Below are 24,071 nucleotides of genomic sequence, written 5' to 3'. Positions count from 1 at the left end.
GATAGTGCAGATACATGGCAAACGAAACGATATTTACAGAGGTCCAATTGGTGAATTCACAAAAATGTACAAAAGTTCAGTCTATAGATTTAGTCTTTGTGGTGGGTGCCGAATTCTAGTTGATCGCCGCAGAGGCGGATTAGGAGCTGCCTGTGCTTGGAGAGGTGGGATCGCTGGCATCGTGGTGGGCGCGTGGACTGGCAGGATTGGTGGTAGATCGGTGGGCTCGTGGTGGGGTACATCCGGAGGAGGCATCGTAGGCGGCGGGATACGCCGGTCAGGTAGCGGGCATGGAACTCTTCGCAGTGCCTGTCTGTTGCACAGTAGCAGGGAGCCATCAGCCATGCGGACAAGGAATGATCTTGGGGCTACTTGTTTGAGCACAACAGCTGTGACTGATCAGCCGCCCTCAGGCAACTGTACGAGAACATGATCAGTTGGGGCCAGCTCGGGCAGATCCGTGGCATTGGCATCGTATGGGCCCATTCTGTTGGGCCCGTGACTGCTGCACTTTCTGTAAGACTATGAGGTGGTCAAGGTCGGGAATGTGGATGGCTGGAACTGTGGTCCTCAGAGTGCGATTCATGAGCATCTGGGCTGGAGACAATCCAGTGGACAGTGGGGTCGCCCTGTATGCCAGCATCGCCAGGTTAAAATCGGAGCCTGAAACTGCAGCTTTGCACAGCAACCGCTTTACAATGTGGACCCCTTTTTCGGCCTTCCTGTTTGACTGCGGGTCGCGGGGACTGGAGGTGACGTGCTAGAAGTTGTAGGACTGTGTGAAGTCAGACCATTCCTGGCTGTAAAAGCAAGGACCATTGTCGCTCATTACCGTGAGCGGTATCCCGTGCCTGGCGAACGTTTCTTTGCAGGCTTTGATTACCGCCTTCGATGTGAGGTCGGACAGTTTCACCACTTCTGGGTAACTGGAGAAGTAGTCGACCAGGAGTACGTAGTCACGCCCCTTTGCGTGGAAAAAGGTCTACACCTACTTTGGACCACGGAGAGGTCACGATCTCGTGCTGCTGCAACATTTCTTTGGGTTGAGCTGGCTGAAACTTCTGACAGGTAGGGCAGTTGAGGACTGTGTCGGCAATGTCTTGGCTGATGCCCGGCCAATAGACTGCCTCCAGAGCTCTGCATCGTTATTTCTCGACGCCAAGGTGACCCTCATGGAGTTGGCCTAGCACCATAGCATGCATACTCTGAGGAATTACGATTCTGTCGAGTCTCAGAAGGATTCCCTCCACCACCGTCAGGTTGTCTTTTATGTTATAGAACTGGGGACATTGTCCCTTCTGCCAGCCATTGCTGAGGTGCTGCATCACGCGCTGCAGCAGTGGCTGTCTCCTCACGAATTTGGACCACCTGTTCGTCGGAGGCCGGAAGGTTCGAGGCACACAACTGCACTTGGGCTTCTATGTGGCAGATAAAGTCACTTTGTTCATGCGGTGTGGTAATGGACCTGGTCAGGGCATCTGCAACGATCAGCTCTTTACCTGGCGTGTAGACCAGTTCGAAGTCGTAGCGGCGTAGCTTTAGAAGAATATGCTGTAACCGAGGTGTCATGTCGTTTAAATCCATCTGGATTATATGGATTAGAGGCCTGTGGTCCGTCTCTACCGTGAATTTCGGCAGGCCATAAACATAGCCGTGGAACTTGACTATCCCTCATAGGAGGCCCAGACACATCTTCTCAATCTGAGCGTACCGTTGCTCAGTGGGCATCATGGCCCTGGAGGCATACGCCACTGGAGCCCAGGACGCGGAGTCTTCCCGCTGAAGGAGCACTCCCCAATGCCGTCCTGGCTTGCATCAGTTGATATCTTGGTTTCCTTGGTTGGGTCGAAGAACGCGAGGACCGGGGCTGTCGTGAGTTTTGCTTTCAGCTCGCGCCATTCCTCTTCATGCATGGGCAGCCAGTGGAATTCCGTCGATTTTTTGACGAGATGGCGGAGGGCCGTGGTGTGGGATGCCATATTGGGAATGAATTTCCCGAGGAAGTTGACCATTCCGAGCAAGCGGAGGACTGCCTTTTTATCCTCCGGGGTCTTCATGGCATTGATCGGCGCGACCTTGTCGGCGTCTGACCGTATGCCCTGTTGCGAGATGTGGTCACCTAGGAATTTGATCTCCAATTGACCAAATGAGCACTTGGCCCTGTTGAGCTGAAGACCATGTTCATGGATTCTTTGGAATACATGCTTGAGGCGAGCGATGTGTTCCTGGGGCGTTGTGGACCAGATAATGACATCGTCAACGTACACTCGCACCCCCTCGATGCCCTCCATCATCTGTTCCATGATGCGATGAAATACTTCGGAGGCAGATATGATGCCAAAAGGCATCCGGTTGTAGCAGTAACGACCAAACGGGGTGTTGAACGTGCACAACTTGCGACTGGACGCGTCCAGTTGTATTTGCCAAAAACCCTTGGAGGTGTCGCGCTTAGTAAAGAATTTGGCATGAGCCATCTCACTGGTTAACTCTTCACGTTTTGGTATCGGGTAATGCTCCCTCATGATGTTGCAGTTTAGGTCCTTAGGGTCAATGCAAATGCAAAGCTCCCCTGACGGCTTCTTGACGCAAACCATGGAGCTGACCCAGTCTGTGGGCTCTGTAACTGTTGATATGATGCCCTGGTCTTGGAGGTCCTGTAATTGCTGCTTGAGACGATCCTTGATGGGCGCCGGCACCCGGCGAGGTGCATGAATTACAGGGGTGGCGTTCGGCTTGAGCAGGATTTTGTATCGGTATGGGAGCATGCCCATTCCGTCGAACACACTGTGGTACTGCGTGATGATGTCATCTATGTCAGCTTGCAAGTTTCCATCGGGCGAGGCCGTCGCCGGTGATGATGACATGGTGTGGACACGTTGAACAAAGAACAAAGAAAAGTACAGCACAGGAACAGGCCCTTCGGCCCTCCAAGCCCGTGCCGACCATGCTGCCCGTCTAAACTAAAATCTCTACACTTTCTGGGTCCGTATCCCTCTATTCCCATCCTATTCATGTATTTGTCCAGATGCCCCTTAAATGTCACTATCGTCCCTGCTTCCACCACCTCCTCCGGCAGCGCGTTCCAGGCACCCACTACCTATAAGGTTCAGGAGTTTGCAGGCACGAGCACCGAGCAGAGATGCTCTGTCAGGCCCGACGATTTCAAACCGCAGCGTCGCCTTGATCACCTTATTGGATACTCCCAGTTGACACGAGCCACTGGCAGCTATGGCGTTGCCATTGTAGTCAAGGAGCTGGCAGGCCGGTGGAAGAATGCTTGGTTAGGCGCGGATGGTGTCGAGGTTGGATTTCGAGATGAGGTTCGCCAATGCGCCGGTGCCCAGTCTGAACCGGATACGGGCCTTGTTCACTGTGAGGACAGCAGACCACTCGTCGTCGGGATCCACACTGAGGATCGAGAAGCGTTGCGTAGGTGTAGTGGAAGGCAGTGCATGTGTAGTTATGATGCCCACCCGGTATGGGGACTTGAGGCACTCAGCATCAGGGTCTGTTGGGCTGTCGGGATCGTAATCTGGCATGCCTTGTTGTATTGAGCGGACACTTCTGCGCCTCAGCTGGGATCGCTGGCTGCTGAGCGGTGGAGCAGATCTGCAAAGGGCAGTGTAGCGGCCAACCTTGCCACAATGTAGACACCGGCGTCCTTTTGCCGGAGATTGCCGCTTTAAGTGGGCGGAGCCACAATTCAGACACATCATGACGCCGACGTCAGCACGTTCCGTGCGCCATCATGCATGAGCAGTGCGGTCGGTCGACGTACGCACCTGTGCAGTCGGGTTGTCGAGCTCGTCGTCCACTCGTTCGTGGCGCGCATGCGCAGGGACCCGGGAAAAGCGCGCGAAACGGCCACTCTCCTCGATGCTCAGGCCCTGCATTTGTGCAATGGCCTGCACCCGTTCCGCCTCGTGGGAGACCAGCTTCGCAGTTTCTGCCGCCCTGATGTGGGAGTAACGATTCTTAGCATGCTCATGGACAACGCACGTCTCAATAGCGACAGAGAGGGTCAACTGTTTGACTTTCAGGAGCTGCTGCTGAAGGGAGTCGGAGTGGACCCCGAAAACGATCTGATCCCGGATCATGGAATCAGCCATCGAGTCATAGCTACATGACTGCGCTAGGATGCGGAGATGGGTGACGAAGGACTGAAAAGGTTTGAAGCCTCTGCTGGAAAACGTACCGTTCAGAGCTCTCATTCACCTGAATGTCGCAGTGGCTGTCAAACTTCAGCAGGACTATTTTGAATTTTGTTTTGTCTTCCCTGTCAGCAAACATGAGGGAGTTGTAGATGTGAATGGTGTGGTCCCCCACGGTGGAGAGAAATAGCGCAATCTTCCTGGCATCCGATGCTGCTTCGAGGTCGGAGGCCTCGATGTACCAGAGGAACTTTTGCTTGAAGAGCTTCCAATTTGCATCGAGGTTGCCGGAGATGCGGAGTTGCGGAGGAGGCTCGATGTTTTCCATGTCACCGGATGGCTGCTTGCTGGTCAATGCTGATTCACTCGAGGTAGGTCCATCACTTTTCAGTATCACTCTGTGGTACCATGATGTGTTAAGCAGGTCGGTTCGGTGTGGACTGCACTTGATGCAGCGATGCGAGAAACAGACCTCTAACACTGTAGAAGATCCAACATGGTTGTATTGAACAATAGAACTAACATACATATTTAACTGTGGGTCGACACTATACTGACCTGACTGGAGACCTTGTACCAGCCTGACCAGACTTACTAGCTACCGCATGGTGTTTGCACTGTGCTAGCTCGTGGACTCTGACTGTCTCAGTGGCTGGGTCCTGAGAGAGTGGGAAACCTAGTGCCCTCTGGCTTTATAGTGGTGGTGTCCTGTCTGGTGATTGGCTGCACTGTGCTGTGTGCTTACTGGTCACCCTGTGTGTCAATCACTGCCTTCATTATATACATGCGCGGATATTATGATATCCGCGAAGCTCAGTCCCGATCAGGCGGAAGTCACACAAGCGCAGTTTACTTCTACATGTATTTGCAAACAGGCGCCATGGCTGCTGAGGGGGAGACAGAAGGTCAGCAAAGTTTGTAACAAATTGTACCGCTTGCCGGGTGGTGGCTTCCAGGGCTTGAGACGGGGTGGGGGTGGGCGGGGAGGGGGGGTGGGTTGCTGGTGGGGTGCGACTGACAGTTCTGTGCTTTCAGGGTGTCCCTCTCGGGATGTGTGGCCTGGCTCAGACCGCCATTGCTGCAGTATTTGTTTTGAACACACTCATTATGTACAAGTTGCAGGTCCACTGGCTGCTCACTCTGCTGAATGAGGTGGCAACGAACAGTGACGTGAGCCCCCAAAGGCCAGCCTGCGACATCCCGGAGCACCAGCCCAGGGACAACACCGACTTCCCATCACAGCTGTCTCCAACACGCTCCACCAACACTCACCTCATTTGGGCATGTTAGTGAAGAGGCTCCTGGGGCACTATCTAATGCGCCCCACAGATGTGCAGCGGTACGTCAGATGGAGGTAGGAACCCCTGAGGGGGCGGAAGGTCGGAGGGCGGCCTGACCCCAGGGACTAGATGAGTCACAGGCTTCTGGAAACAGTAGTTCATCAATGCTGGAGATGCGGATACAATGCCGGGGACTACATGATGGGTTGTCGGCAACCATTCAGCGCCTGCAGGTGCAGATGGAGGAGTTCAACCACCTGCAGGAGCAGGAGGCGGTGCCGACCATGTGTGCAACCCAGGCCAACACCACACTGGTGGCATCCGGGGTGGAGGCCTTGCGGGCGAAGGTATCGGCCCTGCGTCAGGTTGTCCAAGGTGTGGGCGCTCTGTGCAGGTGGTGGCCGAGGCACAGGACAGGGCTGTCCTGTCACAGGTAGCTATGTACCAGGGCCACCTCGACATTGCAACGGTGCTCCAGAGTATGGCCCAGTCAAAGCGGTCATGGCTGCGGGTGTCGACGGCATTGCTTAGGCACTGGCTGACCTGGCACAGTCACAGAGGGTCCTGGCACAGTCACAGAGGGGCATGGCACAGTCCAGAGGGAGGTGACCCAATCCCTCCATGTGCTCCATGGCGACGAGCATTGAGACCCTGGTTGGGATGAGAACGGGCATCCAGGACAGACAGGCTGGGGCGTCCCTGGAATTCGCTCTGGCCGAACCCTCATCCCAAGGAGTTGCCCGGGGGCCATCAGGTACCCCGAGGGTGGAGGAGGTGGATAGGACGCGTGCCAGTGACCCCCACAGGAGCGGTGCCAACACACCGCTATGCCTTGGGCTCCTCCCTCCTGTCCATGGCACATCAGGATGGGCAGCGGGCAGAAGAGTGTGGCACCATACCACCTGGGATGTCTGCGTGACGGCTGGACCCATCAATCAGCTGGACCCAGGTCAGCTGGGCACCTCAGTCAGCGAACCTAGAGGCAATTAGAGCGCCCCGCGCACGCTGGCCCTGGCGCACATGTTGTGTGACCTCCCGTGCCTGCCCAGGCCTATGCCCTGTCGATCCTAGTGCTCCCGAAGCCTACCGTTCATCCCCCTCCAACATGTCGGCCCTCTGCTGGCCGTTTTCTGGTGGGCGTGGGGATATAGCCCAATTTTCGGAGAATCCCGGCCTATAAGGGAGAGAATGCAGTGATCACTTGCTAACGAGTATGAACCTAAGATACTCAGTGTTCGTAGTCACGGGTTCTGTCGGTACATGTGTGGCTGATGAGCCCGATTCTAGAGCCACATCTTCAATTACTCACTTGGCAGGAGTTTCCAAAAGGTGGGATCAATCCTTGGACGCTAAGTCACGGGTATTCCTTTCTCAGGTTCCTTTTCCTGGCCTCCTCTTGCTGTTGGGTGTTCAAGAAGAATTGTGAACCTTCAATCAAGAGATTCCTCCAAGTAGGTCTCTTCTGAGCAAGGGTCCAGGCATTTATATCTATGTTCTATTTCTTGAGATAAGCCTACAAGGTGGCTTTGAAGAACTTTCTTTGTCCTCCTCTTGTTCGCTCGCCTTCCTTAAACTGGGTGAAGAAGATTTGCTTTGGTAGTCGGGGCTTTGACATTCTAAGCATATGGGCAGCCCAGCAGAGTTGGTTTTGGATGATCATGGCCTCGATACTAATGCTATTGACTCCTTCAAGGACACTAATGTTCGCATGCCTGTCCTCCCAGCTGAATCAGAGCTAAAGTATATTTGGGGTATATCCAGTGGCTACGGGGCTAAGTGGGGGATATAGCATGTCAGGGAATGCTGCTTGCTCGATCACTGTCTGAGGGGGTACCACTGGCGACTGTTTCCTGGCCAGGACACCATCGGAAGTCTCAGATGCCTGCATCTATATTTTCCAGTCGGTCTCTACCACCTCTCACATCTCAGTGTCGGGACACCCAGGGGTGAGGCACCCAGACCTCCATGTGTCGGGGCGACGTGGCTAGAAGATGGTTCCTCTGCTGGAGCATGGCCTTAAGTTGGCCCCTGCTCCTGAGGTGGTCACGGTGCTTTCACAACATCCGTTCTCGTGTCTGCATCTGGTATGAAACCGGTCGGTTTGCCGTACAAATGTCCATTGAGAACCATCCCCAAATTTCGGACGTAAACTGTGTCCCCTGGTTTGAAACTCCTGGTCCATGTCCTTCTGCATTGGCTGCACCTCTGAAGATCCTGAACCGGTTGTACGTTTCTACCAATATCGGGGAACATAGCCTGAGGCGGGTCCTCAGCCGTCAGACCATCAAGAGTTCTGCCGATGCTACACCGGTCGTGGCATACATTGTCGTCCGACAGCTGACCAAACATCTTTCCAGTTGTGTTTCCACGACACTGTGGTCTGCTTCTTAAGACCCTGCTTGAAGGTCTGCACCATTCCCTCTGCCACCCTGTTCGAGGAAGGATGATAGGAAGCCGTGGATATGTACCGTACCCCATTTACTTTCATAAATCGCTCACATTTGTCGTTGGTGAAGAGGGTGCCATTGTCTGTGACCAGCAACTCTGGAATGCCATAGGTCCTAAAGGAGAGCCAGTGCTTCTCAACTGTAGCCTTCGAAATGGTGGACGACACCCGATGGACTTGTCCAATCGCCCGCACCTTCTCCTCTACCGGGAGCAGTCCATCCCGATCCATACAATACCCAAGTACGTAAATTCCTTGACGTTAAAAACACATTTGAGGCGGACACCCGTCTTGGAAAACCAGCGGAGAACTTCCTCTAGGTTTCTCAGCTTCTCCCTTTCCGTGGCTCCGGTGACAAGGATGTTGCCAGCGTAGATCGCCACAGGTGGTAGCCCTCTTAGGATGTTCTCCATAATGCGCTGAAAAGTTGCAGAAGCCAATGACACGCCAAACGGCAGTCTTGTTTATTCATAGAGGCCCCTATGGGTATTAATGGTTACATAACGCCTAGAACGCCAGCTGGAGATAAGTGTGGCTCATGTCGTGCTTGGAAAACGAATGAACCCCAGATAGCTTTGTGTATGTATTCTATCCATGGCATTGGCTACCTGTCCAGACGGAGGTCTTGTTGACGGTCAACATATAATGACCGCACAGGAGTCTGTTTTGTCAGGTTTTAGTACCGGCACTGCCCAATCAGCAAACCATACCAGTTGGATGGTCCCAAGGCCTTCCAGTCAGCTGCGTTTGTCCTCGACCTTCGCCAGAAGTGCATAGGGGGCCGGGTGGGACTGATGTACTTTGGCTGGGCCTCAGAGTCCACATATATTTAGGCCACAACTCCCTTTATTTTTCCCATGCCTTCCTGGAAGACTTCAAAGTACTTAAGAACATAGAACATAGAAAAAAAAACACAGAACAGGCCCTTCGGCCCATGATGTTGTGCCGAACCTTTGTCCTAGATTAATCATAGATTATCATTGAATTTACAGTGCAGAAGGAGGCCATTCGGCCCATTGAGTCTGCACCGGCTCTTGGAAGGAGAACCCTACCCAAAGTCAACACCTCCACCCAACACTAAGGGCAATTTTGGACACTAAGGGCAATTTATCATGGCCAATCCACCTAACCTGCACATCTTTGGACTGTGAGAGGAAACCAGAGCACCCGGAGGAAACCCATGCACACACGGGGAGGATGTGCAGACTCCGCACAGACAGTGACCCAAGCCGGAATCGAACCTGGGACCCTGGAGCTGTGAAGCAATTGTGCTATCCACAATGCTACCGTGCTGCCCTTAAGAACAAATAAATCTACACTATATCATTTTACCGTAATCCATGTACCTATCCAATAGCTGTTTGAAGGTCCCGAATGTTTCCGACTCAACTACTTCCACAGGCAGTGCATTCCATGCCCCCACTACTCTCTGGGTAAAGAACCTACCTCTGACATCCCCCCTTTCTCTTCAACTTCGTAAAGTCTTCCGGTGCCCACCCGGAAGATCTGTTGCCAGTCAAACCAGAGGCGTTGTAGCCAGTCACGGTCCAGCAGGCTCAGTCAGGACCCTTTACTACTATTAACGGCAGCCTAATTGATTGTTGCCCGTAAGTCATCGTACACGCAATTATTTACTCCGCATACAGGGCGGTCTCGTAGCATCTCGGGTAGGGATGGTCAATAATCACAAAAGTCTGCCAATTTGCACAATCGCGCCAAAATCTCGGTAACGGAATCCCCTGGCATCCTCTCGACTGTGTTAAATCGATACCGCTGCATGATAGCTGATGGCTTGGGGTCATAATGGTTTGCCACAATTGCTACTAGCTCTTCGAAAGTCTTGGAGTTTGGGGTCGAGGGGGTCTGTCAGGCCGTCCATGATGCTGAAAGTGGGGGTCCCACAGATGCTCAGAAGAATTACGTTTGCCGATCATTCCCAACGATAGTGTTTGCCCTAAAAAAAAGGGTCTGTGCTGCGTACTGAGTCCAGCCCTCCACACCCGCATCGAATGCATCGAGCCTGCCAAAGAACAGCATTTTCAAAATGGTGCAACCTTCTTCCTTCGTGAAGAGAGGTGGCAGTGCCCCAAATGGTTAGCAGCATTGTTCTGCTTTACCCTCATCATCAATTTAGTAGTCACACAGGCGTTCAAAAGGCGAGTCAAAATATACAAGTAACAGTCCACGTCCCAGCCATGGCTAGATAGATAGATTGATAGATAGATGTTTACAACATGGAAACAGGCCTATCGGCCCAGCTGGTCCATGCCGCCCAGTTTCTATCACTATGCTAGTCCCACTTGCTTGCATTTGGCCCATATCCCTCTATACCCACCCTACCCATGTAGCCACCTAACTGCTTTTTAAAGGACAAAAATTGTACCCGCCTCTACCACTGCCTCTGGCAGCACGTTCCAGATACTCACCAACCTCTGTGTGAAGAAATTGCCTTTCTGGTCTCTTTTGTATCTCTCTCCTCTCACCTTAAACCTATGCCCTCTAGTCTTAGACTCCTCTTCCTTTGGGAAAAGATGTTGGCAATCTACTTTATCGATGCTCCTCATTATTTTATTTTATTTTACATTTTATTTTATAGAACGCTATAAGATCACCCCTAAGCCTCCTACGCTCCAAGGAAAAAAGTCCCAGTCTATCCAGCCTCTCCTTATAACTTACAACTACTCTTCAGCCTGGCTCCTACCTGGCCGCTTTTAATGCCCTGAGTTGACTGTCCTGCTGAATAGCCTCCACCCCTCAGTGGGAGAGCTCGTACTCCACGAGGCTCATGGGGAGATTAGTTGGTCATTCCCCTGGGTCTCATGGGGGTTACAACAGTATCAAACCGCGAGAAGGCCTCAAAGGAATGAAACTGGACAGACCACCCAGTACCATCCTAGTCAAACAGCACTGCTTATAAACCTACACCACATGGACTGTAACGATTCAAGAAGGCAGCTCACCACCACCTCCAGCAGAGGGCAGCAGAGCGGAACTGCTGATTGGCTGTTGCGGGGGAAAATTTGCATCAGTGCATTGCGGTCACTGTAATCCAGAACGGGTACCGGAGCAAGACACCCTTCGTGTTCAAGTAAAGGCAAGCATCCAGCAGAGGGCAGCAGAGCGGAGCTGCTGATTGGCTGTTGTGGGGAAATTTTGCATCTGTGCATTGCGGTCACTGTATCTAGAAAGTGGTTTGTGGAGGAGCTGTTGTCAAGTGACAGTTAAACCCCAAACACTTCTTCAGTGTTTCCCTCCCTACCTCCTCCTCTAACCAAAAAAAACCAATTACTGTAAGGATCCCAGCCGAGTAAAGATCAAGAGGGAGACTCGGGGGCAGGTAGAAGTAGAAAGAAGTTGAACCATGATGTCACAGCCTGCAGGTAAGTGATTGGCTGGTGACTGGTAAGTAGTTTTTCTTTTCCCTGAGGTGTTCTCGTGCGGGGCGCAGTGGTTGCTGGGTAAGTGCTTGCTGAGAAGGGGAGTACATTTTTAAAAAACTTACTGTTGGGAGTTTCCAGCTGAATCCGGTTGGAATGAGGACAGAGTGACTGCTGGATAAGTAGTAAAGGTTTAAATTGTTTGCGTGGGCCCATAACAGCTGTTTGCTGTTCTCGTGCGGGGCTTAGTGGTTGCTGACTGAGTGCTTGCTGAGAACGGGAGTAAATTTTTAAAAAACTTACTGTTGGGACTTTCCAGCTGAATCTGGTCGGAGTGAGGACAGAGTGACTGCTGGGTAAGTAGTAAAGATTTAAATTGTTTACACGGACCCATAACAGCTGATTGCTGTTCTCGTGCAGGGCACAGTGGTTGCTGGTTAAGGGTTTTATTTTTACCAGTATTTAAGTTGGGCAGTTCCTAAACCCTAGACACTACACTTGTAGTGTCCCCCACCCTTTCACCTCCTCTAACCTAAGGGGTAGAGTGAATAACAGGTAAACTCCTTCTTTCTTATTCTTGTTTTATCTAGAGGGAATGGCAGGGAAGGCAGTGCAATGTTCCTCCTGCAGAATATTTGAGGTGAGGGACGCCGTTAGTGTCCCCGCTGATTTCACCTATGGGAAGTGCACCCATTTCCAGCTCCTCAGAAACCGCGTTAGGGAACTGGAGCTGGATGAACTTCGGATCATTCGGGAGGTAGAGGTGGTCATAGATAGTAGGTTCAGGGATGTAGTTACTCCGAAGAATCAAGGTAGATGGGTGACGGTGAGAGGGGCTGGGAGGAAGCAACCAGTGCAGGGATCCTCTGTGGTCGTTCCCCCCAGTAACAAGTATACCGCTTTGGATACTGTTGAGGGGGACGACCTACCAGGGGTAAGCCACGGTGAACGGATCTCCAGCACTGAGTCCGTCCCTGTGGCTCAGAAGGGAAGGAGGGAGAGCAGGAGAGCAATAGTTATTGGGGACTCGATAGTTAGAGGGACAGATAGATGGTTCTGTGGCAGCGAAAGAGACTCACGGATGTTATGTTGCCTCCGGGGTGCCAGGGTCCGCGACGTCTTGGACCGTGTTTTCAGAATCCTTAAGGGGGAGGGGGAACAGTCACAAGTCGTGGTACACATCGGTACCAACGACATAGGTAAGAGAAGGGACGGGGATTTAAAATTTAGGAAGCTAGGGTGGAAGCTGAGAGCCAGGACAAACCATGTTGTCATCTCTGGTTTGTTGCCGGTGCCACGTGCTTGCGAGGTGAGGAACAGGGAGAGAGTGCAGATAAATCGTGGTTGCAGGGATAGTGTAGGAGGGAGGGTTTCAGTTACGTGGATAATTGGAGCACATTCTGGGGAAGGTGGGACCTGTACAGACAGGATGGTTTGCACCTGAACCAGAGGGGCACCAATAACCTGGGAGGGAAATTTGCTACGGCTCTTCAGGGGGGTTTAAACTAATTTTTCAGGGGGATGGGAAAACGAGCTGTAGTGCAGAAGCCAGTGTTGAGAGTAGTAAGGTACTGAAGAGGGCATCAAGGTCGCAGGAGTGTACCGGCAGACAGAAAGGTGGGTTGACGTGTGTCTACTTCAATGCAAGGAGCATCCGGAATAAGGTAGGTGAACTTGGAGCGTGGATTGGTATTTGGGACTACGATGCTGTAGCCATTACGGAGACATGGTTAGAACAGGGACAGGAATGGTTGTTGGAAGTCCCGGGATATAGATGTTTCAGTAAGAGTAGGGAAGGTGGTAAAAGAGGTGGAGGAGTAGCATTGTTAATCAAGGATAGTTTAACGGCTGCAGAAAGGCAGTTTGAAGGGGATCTGCCTACTGAGGTAATATGGGTCGAAGTTAGAAATAGGAAAGGAGCGGTCACGTTGCTAGGTGTTTTCTGTAGGCCCCCAAATAGTAATAGAGACGTGGAGGAAGAAATTGCAAAACAGATTATGGATAGGTGTGGAGGTCTCAGGGTAGTTTTCATGGATGACTTTAACTTTCCAAATATTGATTGGAACCTCTATAGTTCGAACAGTTCGCATGGGGCAGTTTTTGTACAGTGTGTGCAGGAGGGTTTACAGACACAATATGTGGATAGGCCGACAAGAGGGGGGGGCACATTGGATTTGGTACTGGGTAATGAACCGGGCCAAGTGTTAGATTTGTTTGTGGGAGAGCACTTTGGAGATAGTGACCACAATTCGGTGTCTTTCACTATTGCAATGGAGAGGGATAGGGCCATACGGCAGGGCAAGGTTTATAATTGGGGGAGGGGTAATTATGATGCGATTAGGCAAGAATTAGGGAGCATAAGATGGGAACAGAAACTGTCAGGGAAAGGCACAAATGAAAAGTGGAGCTTGTTCAAGGAACAAATACTGCGGGTCCTTGATAGGTATGCCCCTGTCAGGCAGGGAGGGGAGGTATGCCCCTGTCAGGCCATGGTTCACAAAAGAGGTTGACTGTCTTTTCAAGAGGAAAAAGGAAGCGTATGTAAGGATGAGAAAACAAGGTTCAGTTGGATCGCTTGAGGGTTACAAGGTAGCAAGGAATGAGCTAAAAAAAAAAGGGTTTAGGAGAGCTAGGAAGGAGCATGAGAAGTCCTTGGCGGGTCGGATCAAGGAAAACCCCAAGGCTTTTTACTCTTATGTGAGAAATAAAAGAATGACCAGGGTGAGGTTAGGGCCGGTCAAGGACAGTAGTGGGAACTTGTGCATGGAGTCAGAAGAAATAGGAGAGGCGTTGAATGAATACTTTTCTTCAGTGTTCACCAAGGAGAGAGGCCATGTTTTTGAGGATGAGAGTGTGATACAGGCGGGTAGGCTGGAGGAGGTAGATGTTTTGAGGAAGGATGTATTAGCAATTTTGAAAAATCTTCGGGTCGACAAATCCCCTGGGCCAGATGTCATATATCCAAGGATTCTTTAGGAGGCAAGGGATGAGATTGCAGAGCCTTGGGCTTTGATCTTTGGGGATAGTGCCAGAGGACTGGAGAGTGGCGAATGTTGTTCCTTTGTTCAAGAAAGGGAATAGGAATGACCCTGGTAATTATAGGCCGGTTAATCTTACTTCGGTGGTCGGTAAATTAATGGAAAAGGTCCTGAAGGATAGGATTTATGACCATTTGGAAAGATGCAGCTTTATCCGGGATAATCAACACGGATTCATGAAGGGTAAGTCTTGCCTCACAAATTTGATTGAATTCTTTGAGGAGGTAACTAAGTGTGTAGATGAAGGTAGAGCAGTTGATGTCGTATACATGGATTTTAATAAGGCGTTTGATAAGGTTCCCTATGGTCGGCTTATGAAGAAAGTAAGGAGGTGTGGGATAGAGGGAAATTTGGCCAATTGGATAAGTAACTGGCTATCACATCGAAGACAGAGGGTGGTGGTGGGTGGAACATTTTCAGACTGGAGACCAGTTACCAGCGGTGTACCACAGGGATCAGTGCTGGGTCCTCTGCTATTTGTGATTTTTATCAATGACTTGGAGGAGGGGGCTGAAGGATGGGTCAGTAAATTTGCTGATGACACCAAGATTGGTGGAGTAGTGGATGAGGTGGAGGGCTGTTGTAGGCTGCAAAGAGACATTGATAGGATGCAGAGCTGGGCCGAAAAATGGCAGATGGAGTTTAACCCTGATGAGTGCGAGGTGATTCATTTTGGTAGAAAAAATTTGAATGCGGATTACAGGGTCAACGGCAGGGTTCTGAGGAATGTGGAGGAACAGAGAGATCTTGGGGTTCATGTCCACAGATCTCTGAAGGTTGCCACTCAAGTGGATAGAGCCGTGAAGAAGGCCTACAGTGTGCTAGCGTTTATTAATAGGGGGCTTGCGTTTAAGAGCCGCGGGGTTATGAGAATGACAGGGAGTGGGATAGCTTGATCTTGGTTTCGGACAATGCTCGGCACAACATCGAGGGCCGAAGGGCCTGTTCTGTGCTATGTTCTATGTTCTGAAGAGCAATTATTGAAGAGCTGGCTATTCACTGGACTAGCTAGCAAAGCTCACATCCCATGAATGAATATTTAGAAAATTAGAATCATTGATTGGCACTTTTTCCAATATTGCACCAATCTTTACTCAGGTCTATCTTTTTTTTACCAAGATTGCTGAGCAGAGCAATGTTTGCCTGAGGTGACCGAAAGCACAAGAGGTCATTTTAAATTAAAGTGAATGGAAATAAAAATTCACAAGCAGACGGATTCAGAAATAAATCATTGGGAGAAAAAAAAATTAGCTTGCATAACATTTTTGCAAATATATTTCCTGTTTTGAATTCTTGGAATGTGACTTGAAAACAGTGAGAATAAAGGTTAAGGATATTTGCTCTCAAATAGTTCCCACTTAGATTTATGTCAGTATTTGGTATGGTGAAGGACAATGTTATCCATTATTTATGGACAGGGATAAAAATAAAAATTACACACTCCAGTCTCAGTTTTGTAGGAACTAATGGAAATTTATGATAACTGTTTATATATTTATGAAATGGAGCTCAAATCACACCATTTTACATGAATCAGCTTACTTTTGCAAAACTTGATTTACAAGAAAAAATAAACACAAAATGTCTTCTTTATTAAAATTGCTTCCCCTCAATGTCATCTTATCAGCTGTGAAACCTCTTCAGTTAGCTATTAGTTATTAGTAAGAATCAACACAATGTAAATTGTGACTCACTTGGTGCTGATGTAAAGGACTAATGGCACAGTCTCGCCAAGTGTGTGACGCAAGTTCCCAAGGGAGAGTATCTTGCTCCACCGAGGGATATTCTTCTTCACATATTCCCCGCAGACATCCCCAGCTTTGAGAAAACCAAATCACCATCAATTTTCTTTCACTTGGGTGTTTATTCCAATCAGAGATCAAAATAAGAAAATTCCCAAAAGATATATGGCTGCCTATTGTTTCCTGTCAAACAATCTTATTTTAGAAAACGTTGTGGGTACCATCTATGTTCCTGACCTACCTACCAAGAATGTACTGCCATTATATATAGCATAATGATTAGTTGGGGTGAAGTACACGGTGGTATTGCATCCCAAGACAACTTCCATATAAACAGATCTTCCAAAACTATTTGGAACTATCCCCAGTCACCTTCATGATCATAGGGGAGGCAGTGGTGTAGTGGTATTGTTGCTGGACTAGTCATCCAGAGACCCAGAGTCATTCTCTGGGAGCCCGAGTTCGATCCTGCCAGTGCAGATGGCGAAATTTGAATCCAATTTTTAAAAAATCTGGAATTAAAAGTCTAAAGATGACCATGAAATCTTTCTGAAATGCCGTAAAAACCCATCTTGTTCACCAATGTCCTTTCGAGAAGGAAACCTGTCATCCTTACCTGGTCTGGCCTCCATGTGACTCCAGATCCACAGCAATGTGGTTGACTCTTAAATGCCCTCAGGGATGGGCAATAAATGCTGCCCCAGCCAGCGACACCCACATCCCATGAACGAATAAAAAATCCCGCTTTATGAATGGCATTGTACAACATACAACATACTGGGCGGGAACGTTTCTAAGTGTCATTTGTGGCGGGTTTTGCTGGGACTTTCCCGCTGACTCTGACGACAGGTTCCCCACCGCTATCTAACTACACTTAGGGCACTATTTTACCAAAGCGTTTCTAAGTGTGGTAGCAAGCAGGAACTGTTGCGAGCCTACGAGAACCTGCGAGCTTCCCAAAGCTCAGACAATCGAGGCTATCACCGCTTTCAAACGTTAATTTAACCCCACTTACCGAGGTCTCGCAGGTTTCACACCGCAAATGATAGTCCTGCTGGATGATTTGCCGGGACCGCGCTTGCCAGCCCCCTGCTAACAAGGGCAAGCACCACTTAAACTGCTTCTACACAGCCAACCCCACATAGCTCACAGCCATGCTTCCGAAAAGACCAGCCCCATGATTTGAGGATACCAACCTGGGCAGATTATTGCATGGGGCCGAGGCCAGACAGGATGCCCTGTTCCCCCAATGGTCTTAGAGGGTAAGCCACAGGACAGCCAGTGCCACCTGGGAGGAACTGGCAGCGGCCATCAGCTCGGGGAGGAGGAGGACCGACAACCTGTACCATGCGTAGAACAAAGACCTCCAGCGGACGGCATGGGTGGGAAGGCACCGAACCCCCAGATCTCTCCCACCCCCCCACAAGAATGCGCCTGGCACCACCCCTGCAACCGTCCCTGCACAGCATCGTTCCGTGCCCCAGCCCCCGCTGTGAACAACAATGCTGCCCCCCATAACCGCCAAATCACCCCCATATACCCAACCCCACCCATACTCTACATTCCTCTCCTCCCACATGGCTCGTCTTCCCAACACCTCCTCCGCCAAACCCCCCCCCGCTCAGTCCCCCCCACCCCAGCACCTACTCCACCCCATGATGAGCAATGGTATGCGGTGAACAATGCCCCTCAGTGCCCCTGCAGTAAAATCAGCCCACAACAGGCAGCAGAGGGACCAAACAGGTCGCCGGGTGCTAGACATCAGAGTCCTCACTCCCTACCAGAAACGGGCCCCGGAGGTCACGGGGGTGGCCAAGGATAGATCTGTCACCAATGTAGAAGTTGGCGGACGGCACAGAAGTGAGGGTCCACTAGCCCCCACCCAGACAAACTGCCACACATGAGTTGATAATGCCATACAGAATGACCCATCCCTCCCACTGACCATCTGTCCATTCTCCCACAAGTTCCTCACTCAATAATTTGCTGAAATGTACCTAACCTGTTGCAGAGAAGGAAAAAAAAACCCACCTTATTACATGGGTGACCATTCCTCTTGTGTGTTCCTGCACGAGCAGAGAAGCAGCAGTATGTAAACATATCAAAAGCGTTTTTAAAACAGTAATAAAATGCTCATCTCAAACGGGTGCCTGCACGATAAGGCCGGCTACCACGCAAGTCATTGCCATTTGGACTGAGAAGCAAGCACCCTGCCTCCACCTCCTCCTGAGGCAACAAGGGGCACTTTTCAAGACTATGCATGTACATTGGTACTTCCAGTGATAACGTTATAGTTGAGTTCTGCCTCCAATTGTGAGTTCCGAGAGGGGGTCAATCTCTTAAGAGGCCCTTGCCCCTCAGAAGCCAACTATGGATCTGTCTTGATGGCCGACGTGGCTGAGGGAACTGGGAACCACTTATTATGAAAGAGTCATGGCAGCTACCAGGGAACCTTGCACACACCTGAAGATCTCATTGTGGTCACAAATCACATTGATTGAGGAGAAGGATTTCCAATTGTCAGGTGCCTGCAGGGTGAGCTTAGACCTTTATAGCAACATGGCTGCAAGCAATAACTGCCTGAGGGAAGCCTGCTAATTGAGCAAAGGCCCAACAGGGAAATTAATGTGCTCCTCCCATGTGAGCAAACATTGAAGCCTTAATCTAGCTGTGCAGAATACAAGAGCAGAGATGTACTTCCGAGGCTGTATAAGGCTCTTGTCAGACCCCATTTGGAGTATTGTGAGCAGTTTTGGGCCCCGTATCTAAGGAAAGATGTGCTGGCCTTGGAAAGGGTCCAGAGGAGGTTCACAAGAATGATCCCTGGAATGAAGAACTTGTCGTATGAGGAACGTTTGAGGACTCTGCTCTGGGTCTGTACTTGTTGGAATTTAGAAGGATGAGAGGGAGTCTTATTGAAACTTACAAGATACTGCGAGGCCTGAATAAAGTGGATGTGGAGAGGATGTTTCCAATTGTAGGAAAAACTAGAACCAGAGGACACCATCTCAGACTAAGGGACAATCCTTTAGTGCAGATCTAAGGAGGAATTTCTTCAGCCAGAGGGTGGTGAATCTGTGGAACTCTTTGCCGCAGAAGGCTGTGGAGGCCAATTCACTGAGTGTCTTTCAGACAGAGATAGATAGGTTCTTGATTAATAAAGGGATCATGGATTATTGGGAGAAGGCAGGAGAATGGGGATGAGAAAATATCAGCTCTGATTGAATGGTGGAGCAGACTCGATGGGCCGAGTGGCCTAATTCTGCTCCTATGTCTTATGGTCTTATTGCTGACTGGGATATACAAGGAGTACAGGGAGACATCTCACTCTCTCTCTCCAGGAGACCGCTACAAATATCATTCATCCACAAGATGAAAGCAGTAAGCCTCAAGAAGTGGGCAGCACCCTGCTTCATCCACCAGGCCCTCAGGGCCTTGATCAGATGAGTCTGAGTGCACAGGAATATATCCTTTATCCAAGGGATGGCTCCAGGAAGCAGTCCAGCCTCATCTCTCCGGCGTGGGAGGCCGTCGCAGAGTTGGTCAAAGTGGCTGGCAACCTCCATCCTGTGAAGGATAGGGACGAATAATCTTGTCCGCTCAGCCAGGGTAAGTCATCCTGCAACTCCCTCCAATAGTAAACTCTCATCACGGCATCATGCATTCAAACAGCTAGTCTCTTCCTGGATCTAACACAACTATTAGCAAGACACACATATCACCATTGATTGTCTCCCAGAAACTTTCATATCACCACCATCCCATCTCTCTGGTCCTTCTGGGAAAGGCTCACCACACACAAAGGGAACATGCATCTCACCCAACGTCTGCTCCAGCCCTCACGTGCCTTTCTTTTGTCTTCATAGAGGCCAAGCTGGCACACAACAAACATGAGCAAATCACAGCTCCATCACTTCATCACATCCTGATAATCACAATGAATCACATACAGTCTTGTATTGTTCATGCTCATCAATTGAAACTCTGTTTTGATTTTTGGCAGAGTAAATTGAGGTCCACAAGGCAGCCCACGATAAGTTCAAGGCTTCAGATGATGTCCGAAGAGGAAGCGCTGGAAGAACCGTCACTGCACTCTCTTGTACCCTCGACGAGTGCAGAGAACAAACCTCGGTGGGGCATAATTTGAGATTAGGCTCGTGTTCACTTTCTGAAGAACACCTCACTGACACCTCCCCACAGCAGTCAGATGCAAGGTGTCCAGCAAGCAGATGGTTTCTGGAGACCAGCCACCTACTCAGTCCGAGTCAGATGATCAGTCTCTGCGAGCGGCCACCAACTGAATGCAAGAGATGCAACAACAGGTGGGTGGTACATCAGGCAGAGATTTGGCAATCACTCATTCGACTAGAGCAAACTATGGAGGAGTCCATCTGCTTTACATCCACTGTCTGGGCCCAACATGTAGGTGACCTTGGTCTAGCAGATGCTGACGTCTTTTCTCTTGCAACAGGGGGACAAGGCACCTTAACCTTCCTCCAGGTGCACAATTTCCTTAAGGAGTCAGGGCAGGAAGGATGAGCATCAGTCGGATATGCCAGGGGCCTTCTCTCAGGACACCCAAGGGTGTACAGCTGCTCTGAGTCCCCTCTGCCTGTGACCTCATCCATTCCAACTGCTCAGACCGACAAAGTGCATCAGACCCTGAGCAGGAAACCCCTAACAGGCGGGAGCCCTCCTTGCCTCGGGCCACTAGAGGACACCCACCAAAGTCATCATGAACATCAGGGCACAGCAGTCCACCTGGTTACCTCCACCTTTGCTGCCAAGGTTGGGGCTGCAGCCAGGTATAGCTGGAGTGTGAGGGAGATTCAGAAAAGTTGATGTCTCGTTTGGGTCACAGGTGTTTGCTTCCAATGTGAAGAAACTCTGATCTGTAAATACATTTGATGGTTATACGAACGCCTTGGTCAGTTAAAGGCATTGTGAATTATGTATTAGAATCCGCTCAAGTCATGATTAAGCCGTCCTTCCACTCATCCCAACAGAGCAGAAGGAGGCCGCTTGGCCCATCAGGTCTACTCCGACCCTTCAAAAGAGCAGAGTGGATGTCTTTTGGTGTGTTATGAATGCCAATTCTGGTGAACCCATGACTGGCCTTAATTGACGGAGTGCCATACACAATGCAGCTGTGCCTCCTTCACTATTGCCTGCAATCCCAAATGATCCTGTGTGTTACACTTGAGATGCAGCGACTGTGAATCTCGAGGCTGTGTGTACAGTCCCCTACCGAGGTAAACCCCCTCAGGGCAACCTCACATAGCACAGCCCTGCTCTTTGTTATGTGTTTCCAATCTACAGGCTGCAGCTGCCTCCAGTTACCATCATCATTCTATCTGCAGCCCAGGACAGAGACAGCCAAGCCCAGGCACAGTGACTGTGGGACGGCTCTGCACACCAAGCTGTATTTTATTTCACATAGCCTCTACTCCACCTTGCAGCTGGGGTACACGGTGCTCCCAATGATTCCCCCTGCTGCATGCCCGCTGCACCCCAGGACTGTCTGCAATCTCTGACTTCTGAATATGAGGTCCATAAGGACCCTGGACTGCCTCTACTCTCTGGCTCCTTTCCAAAATGCCACGGGAGTGCCTATACTCAGTGCCTGAGATGGGAGGTAACCAACTCTACAGCCCCAGCAGTGTGGCATTCATCGCAACAACAGCAATGCAGCACTGTGGCAATTAAACTGTGTATATAACACCCACCTCAAAGTCACGAGTGAACTGAGGTGCGACGTGTGCACGCTATTTGCACTGAGTGCTGAATTTGGTGCATTTTGAGTGCTATAGTAAGAGTTTGGTGACCGAGGGAGTATAAGGCTTCATTTTTATCTAAAGTTTAGTCTTTCTTTTATTTAGTTAAGTAACTTAAAAGTTGCTGTTTGGTTTAGAAGGTGAATTTTCAATCAGCTTTAAACAAGCTTCTACTTGTAGGCACTTGCAGCTGGAGCTTGTTAATTAGTTAATTGGATTAGGCCAGTTTTCAGAGGCTAGATTCACAGTATAAAAGTGATCCCCTACAGTGCAGACTTTGTTTGCACTGAGTGCTGAATTTGGTGCATTTTGAGTGCTATAGTAAGAGTTTGGTGACCGAGGGAGTGCTGAATTTGGTGCATTTTGAGTGCTATAGTAAGAGTTTGGTGACCGAGGGAGTGCTGAATTTGGTGTATTTTGAGTGCTATAGTAAGAGTTTGGTGACCGAGGGAGTTAGATGAGGAGGGAGTAAGGTGCTCCTTTCATTTTGTTTCCGACATTTCCGCAAAGAGTGAAAAGAGAGCCAGGAGCTAACAGAAAGTGTAGCTGACTGGGAGCAGAGTCGGAGGGTGGAGATCTAGTTAGTCCACAGGGCAGCTATATTCTGTCAGGTAAGAGGGGATGGAGGCTAGGCCAGTTGCATGCTCCTCCTGTAGGATGTGGGTGGTGAGGGATACCACCGGTGTCCCCGTTGACTATACCTGCGGGAAGTGCACCCAACTTCAGCTCCTCAAAGACCGTGTTAGGGAACTGGAGCTGAAGCTGGATGAACTTCGGATCATCCGGGAGGCAGAGGGGGTGATTGAGAAGAGTTACAAGGAGGTAACCACACCCAAGGTACAGGACAAGAATAGCTGGGTTACAGTCAGGGGGAAAAAAACAAACAGGCAGACAGTGCAGGGATCCCTCGTGGCCGTTCCCCTTCAAAACAAGTATACCGTTTTGGATGCTGTTGGGGGGGTTGACCTACCGGGGGAAGGCCCTAGCAGCCAGGTCTCTGGCACTGAGTCTGGCTCTGGGGCTCAGAAGGGAAGGGGGGAGAATAGAAAAGCAATAGTAGTAGGAGATTCAATGGTTAGGGGAATAGATAGGAGATTCTGTGGTTGCGAGCGAGACTCCCAGAAGGTATGTTGCCTCCCGGGTACCAGGGCCAGGGATGTCTCGGATCGTGTCTTCAGGATCCTTAAGGGGGAGGGGGAGCAGCCAGGAGTCATGGTGCACATTGGTACCAACGACATAGGTAGGAAAAGGGGTGTGGAGGTAATAAACAAGTTCAGGGAGTTAGGCTGGAAGTTAAAAGCCAGGACAGACAGAGTTGTCATCTCTGGTTTGTTGCCGGTGCCACGTGATAGCGAGGCTAGGAATAGGGAGAGAGTGCAGCTGAACACGTGGCTGCAGGAATGGTGTAGGAGGGAGGGCTTCAGGTATTTGGATAATTGGAGTGCATTCTGGGGAAGGTGGGACCTGTACAAGCAGGACAGGTTGCATCTGAACCAGAGGGGCACCAATATCCTGGGAGGGAGGTTTTCTAGTACTCTTCGGGAGGGTTTAAACTAATTTGGCAGGGGAATGGGAACCGGATTTGTAGTCCAGCAACTAAGGAAGCCGATATTCAGGATGCCAAAGCGTGTAATGAGGCAGTGGGGAAGGGAACACTGACAAAGGAGAGTACTTGCAGGCACGGAGATGGGTTGAAATGTGTATACTTCAACGCAAGAAGCATCAGGAATAAGGTGGGTGAACTTAAGGCATGGATCGGTACTTGGGACTACGATGTGGTGGCCATCACGGAAACTTGGATAGAAGAGGGGCAGAAATGGTTGTTGGAGGTCCCTGGTTATAGATGTTTCAATAAGATTAGGGAGGGTGGTAAAAGAGGTGGGGGAGGGGGTGGCATTGTTAATTAGAGATAGTATAACAGCTGCAGAAAGGCAGTTCGAGGAGTATCACCCTACTGAGGTAGTGTGGGTTGAAGTCAGAAATAGGAAAGGAGCAGTCACCTTGTTAGGAGTTTTCTATAGGCCCCCCAATAGTAGCAGAGATGTGGAGGAACAGATTGGGAAACAGATTTTGGAAAGGTGCAGAAGTCACAGGGCAGTAGTCATGGGTGACTTTAACTTCCCAAATATTGAGGTACAATTGGGGGAAGGGTAAATACGATGTTGTCAGACAAGAATTGAAGTGCATAAGTTGGGATCATAGGCTGTCAGGGAAGGACACAAGTGAAATGTGGAACTTGTTCAAGGAACAGGTACTACGTGTC

At 50.2% G+C, this 24,071-nt stretch overlaps 1 long non-coding RNA gene across 4 annotated transcripts in view; it reads right to left on the bottom strand.

Annotated features, from left to right (window-relative positions):
* LOC140387165 (uncharacterized) overlaps positions 1-24,071 on the bottom strand; it is a 237,110-nt gene that overhangs the window by 209,387 nt on the left and 3,652 nt on the right. For all 4 annotated transcript variants that reach the window (XR_011933751.1, XR_011933750.1, XR_011933749.1 and 1 more), the window contains exon 3: positions 15,987-16,110. This is a non-coding gene — a long non-coding RNA (uncharacterized lncRNA). The remainder of the gene's footprint in view (positions 1-15,986; positions 16,111-24,071) is intronic.

This window comes from Scyliorhinus torazame, chromosome 12 (assembly GCF_047496885.1).
Source record: "Scyliorhinus torazame isolate Kashiwa2021f chromosome 12, sScyTor2.1, whole genome shotgun sequence".
Classification (NCBI taxonomy): Eukaryota; Metazoa; Chordata; class Chondrichthyes; order Carcharhiniformes; family Scyliorhinidae; genus Scyliorhinus; species Scyliorhinus torazame.
Note: the sequence above shows the minus strand (reverse complement) of the source record. Positions and strands in the feature narration are given on the sequence as shown.